The sequence below is a fragment of the Oryzias melastigma genome, linkage group LG12 (genome assembly GCF_002922805.2).
Source record: "Oryzias melastigma strain HK-1 linkage group LG12, ASM292280v2, whole genome shotgun sequence".
NCBI classification, from domain to species: domain Eukaryota; kingdom Metazoa; phylum Chordata; class Actinopteri; order Beloniformes; family Adrianichthyidae; genus Oryzias; species Oryzias melastigma.
In genome coordinates, this window is record NC_050523.1 from 26,856,834 (window position 1) to 26,861,431 (window position 4,598).

Here is a 4,598-nt window from a genome sequence, read left to right on the forward strand (position 1 = left end):
GAACTAATAATGTCAAACAAATAGAGATCTGAACTTCCACTTACATTTATTCTCCTCAAATTAAAAGCCTCCATAGAGGGTTCATCTTCATTGTTGTTGAACTATTTTCGCCCTATACAACTTTTTTTTTATTTAGTTATTTAACATTTCCAGCATTATCCTAAATGTGTATATGATACATAGATGTTTTATATGTAGAATATATCAAACATTCCTGTTCTCTCATAACTAAATCAAACTGAACAAAATAGGAACTTCATTAAAAACTATGATTAAACATTAACACTATAACAACAATAAATCTTGAAAATAAGACTTGTTCTGACCGTTTCAATTCCATTAATCAGTTTTAAAAGCTTCAATAAGATTGAAGCTACATTGTTTTGTCATAGATTAAATAGTGTCTGAAAAAATGTCAACAAAGTGTTAATAAAACGCTGCTCACACGAACCTTTTCATCCTCCTCTGCACGTTAACTTCTTTAACTTGAATGTTCTCCTCGTGTTCTACCATTAAAATCGAGGTTTATTTAAAAAAGAAAATAATTACCAACACAAAAAAACGAAGAAATTTCTCTCTGGCTAGCCAAACATGCTAACGGGAAATGACGCGTTTTTCGTCATTCGTAACTTCCGGGGACGCTATTCCGGTGTCTTTTTTTTTTCTTTTTTCTTTTTCTGACGGTTGGAAATCCCCTCCGTCACACAGACACGCATCACCTGGTCTCTGATGTCATTTGACATCATAGCATTTTCTGTATAAAAGGGGCCGCGTTCTTCGTCGACACCACTCTCTGTTCGGATACGACAGTGATAGGACTTGCCTGCAAAGAGCCCCTTTGTAAAAGCATTTTCATCGCGTTCGCTTTCCGAGTCTTCACTCACATCCCACAGCTAAAAACAACGTTTTTGTTTCACCATTAACTTAATTTTTAGCTGCATTTGATCCTTTTTCATCTGCTGAAATGTCCCACCGCAACCTGAGGAGTCCAATCTCAGGTCCTCCTCCAGTCATGGAGAACCTGTCCTCCATTAGACGGGAGAGGGATATTCTTCAGGAGGAGAACTCCAGATTGAAGGAAAACTTTGAAAGTCTTCAGCTTGAAAACCTGCAGCTGAAGAAAGCAATGGAAGCTGTTGAGGGCTTGGTTCTTCAAATCCAAGCTCTGAAGAAAAAGAACCAGGAACAACATGAGCAACTCCTGGATTCCCAAGAGGAACGTTCCTCCATGGAGCAGGAGAACCTCGACATGTCCCGGGAACTCGAGCGTCTTGGAAAGGAAAATTATGAGCTCAAGACAAAAGTTGAAGATCTTGAGGAAATAATTAGAAGTGAGGAACCACTTCAAGTAGCTGCAAGACACATTGAAGAATATCAGGAGTTCATGAGTGTCAAACTGGAAACTTGTGAATTAAATGAACTTCGTCTGAAAAGACTGACGAAGGAATTAAAGGAATTAAAAGGTGAAAAAGCTGTGAGAGACCTGAAAAGAGCCAAACTAGAAAAAAATGGAACATTCAGGGATCTCAAAAACAGCTATGAGAACTCTCAAAAAGCAAACAACTTTCTCCATCAGTACAACAAAAACCTGCTTGCAAAAAATGGACATCTCAACCATCAAATCAGTGACCTGGAGAAGAAACTGGAAACCTGTTCCCAGCAGGAAGCAACCATCAAGCAGTTGAGGGAGCAGCTTGCAGAACAGGCTACAGAGAAAAAGGCACTGGAAGATTACATCCAAATGAAAGCTCAAGAGCACCTGGAAGTAAAAGCCATGCAAACGGTCTCAGTTCAAACGGACTCTGTGCAAACTGTCTCAGTTCAAACTGTCTCTGTGCAAACAGACTCTGTGCAGACAGACTCTGTGCAGACAGACTCAGTTCAAACAGTCTCTGTGCAAACTGTCTCTGTTCAAACGGATTCTGTTCAAATGGACTCAGTTCATTTAAACTCAGTTCAAATGGACTCTGTTCAAACAGACTCTGTTCACCAGGAGAGGATCACAGAGGAAGAAAAGAACTGCAAAGAAGAAGATGTGAAATCAAAGAAAGACAAAAAACACAAAAAATCCGTCTTCACTAGACTCTATCGTAGATTATTTCACAAGTGAGATAATGTGAGATTGAGATTGTGTCTGTGGAATAACGACTTGTATGAGTTTACATGTATATTTGTAATATTATGTACTCTTAGCTATGACACTGAACTTTAACTTTTGGGTGTACTGGGCTTAGAAATATATTGATATAATGTACAGGGGTGAGAATTTATAAGATTTTTTTCTTCTTCTCACTCCCTTTCAGACTTTTGTTGTTTCTATGATTTTCTTATTTGTTATTCTACTTACTGTTTTTCAATGTCTGAAATAAATGCTTTGAACTGAACTGAACTGAACTGAAAAGGAAGAGATTATGAAGAGTGAAGAGTTCTTAATTCAAGAGAAACTTACCTCATTAAAAAAAAAACAGAACTATGATTATTGACAAATATATACAAATACAAAACAAAACATTAGCGTTTGTAAATATATGTGACTATAAAATGAGATTGTGTCTGTGGAATAACGACTTGTATGTGTTTACATGTATATTTGTAATATTATGTACTCTTATCTATGGCACTGAACTTTAACTTTTGGGCGTACTGGGCTTAGAAATATATTGATATAATGTAAAGGGGTGAGAATTTATAAGACTTTTTTCTTCTTCTCACTCCCTTTCAGACTTTTGTTGTTTCTATGATTTTCTTATTTGTTATTCTACTTACTGTTTTTCAATGTCTGAAATAAATGCTTTGAACTGAACTGAACTGAACTGAAATGGAAGAGATTATGAAGAGTGAAGAGTTCTCAATTCAAGAGAAACTTACCTCATAAAAAAAAAAAAAAGAACTGACAAACACACCCACCTACACATACACACCCCACACATACACACACACACACATACATACACACCCCCTCCGTGAACCGCCACCTTAACGTGGTGTAGGGGTTTGAGGGCTTGAGTGATCCTAGAAGCTGTGCTCATTGGGTTAACCCTCTTGTTAGGGTCTCCCATTGCAAACAGGTCTTAGGTGACAAGCCGGACTAAGAGCGGTTCAGAAAGTCATTATGGAAAATGCTACATCTAGGTCAACTTTTCTTTACTGTTTTTTCTTTTTGTTGGATTTCAGCCTATTGTACCAGATGCCCTGTACTGGATTAAGGAGACAGGACCACAAAACAAAATAAAATAAAGTAAACACTTTGTAAATTGTTTAGCTAAACTTTAAATTAAATTGTTTTGTTAAAAATAAAACACACAATAATGCAACCACAAGGGGACACTATTCAGTGCTTTCTTGTGCCGGTCCCAAGTCCGGATAAACGCAGAGGGTTGTGTCAGGAAAGGGATCAAGATTAAGACTAAGCCTCACTCTTTTGGCACAGCCTCCTCAGCACACTACGGCATACGAGAGGATGCTGGAGACGACTGACCGCTAAAACATGAGCGGAAGCTTCCAGCACATGTTGAAGCTGGCCAGTCTCCTCAGGAAATACATCCTGCTCTGACCTTTTTTGGACACCCCCTGTGTGTGAGTGGACCAGTCCAACTTGTTGTTCAGCTGCAGACCTACAGTAGGTATTTGTAGATGGAGACAACTTCAACCTCCACTCCATAAATGTAGACAGGCTGAGGTGATGGAGCGACCCAACAGTCCAGATAATAATGATTATTATTATTTGTAAAGGTTTTATTTGTATTTATACTCATTAACTCTTGTGAGGGATTAGAAAAGTCTCTACAAAATCCCTCGGTGTTATCGTACCTACTTCAACTCCATTCAGACTCAGAGAAAGAGAGAGAGTGAGGGACTATCGAGGCGTGCGGTGTTATGTGGTCGTTGTGTCAGACCGTTTTGGTGTCTGGGTGTTTCCTTAGAGATATGGTGAGAAGCTCGGGTATGATGAAGATCTTCTAGACAGCAAACGGCCCAGACGAGAAGTTTACCATCCTCAGCCTTTCACACAGAACCAAATATCTGAGGGATTTACTGAGCCTGAACCGGTTCACTTGTACAACCCAATGTCTGTCAACAATTATGACCAACAACAACAGGTTGATCCACAACACTGACCTGAACTCATGTGTCAATGCATCTCACAGAATGTCTGTGGACAATTCAGTTTGGATGAGTTTTATTGGAGGACTGTAGATAAAAAACTGAAAGTGAAAAGTGAAGGAAATGGAAAAAAAGAAAAGTTGGAAATGCCACTGTTTTGAATTTCCAACTTTTCTTTTTTCAATTTTTAACAGTTTAAGCTTCTTTAATTTAAAAGGCTTTACTGTTTTCAAATCCATAATTTCTATCTTTGATCTTTTTACATACAGTGTCATTTTTCATATTTTTTTAGAAACAAAATTTTTATTGATTTTTTATAACAATCACATACAAATAAACACAAACACAGTCATAAATGAAACGATACATGTCACAAACATTTCTTATGAGAACACTTAGATTTAGATTCTATGGATGTCAGCTTTATTCAACTTCACTTTTTGACGTGGAGGGTCCTTATCAATATGTGATCAGTTGGGAATTAAAATGTGTTG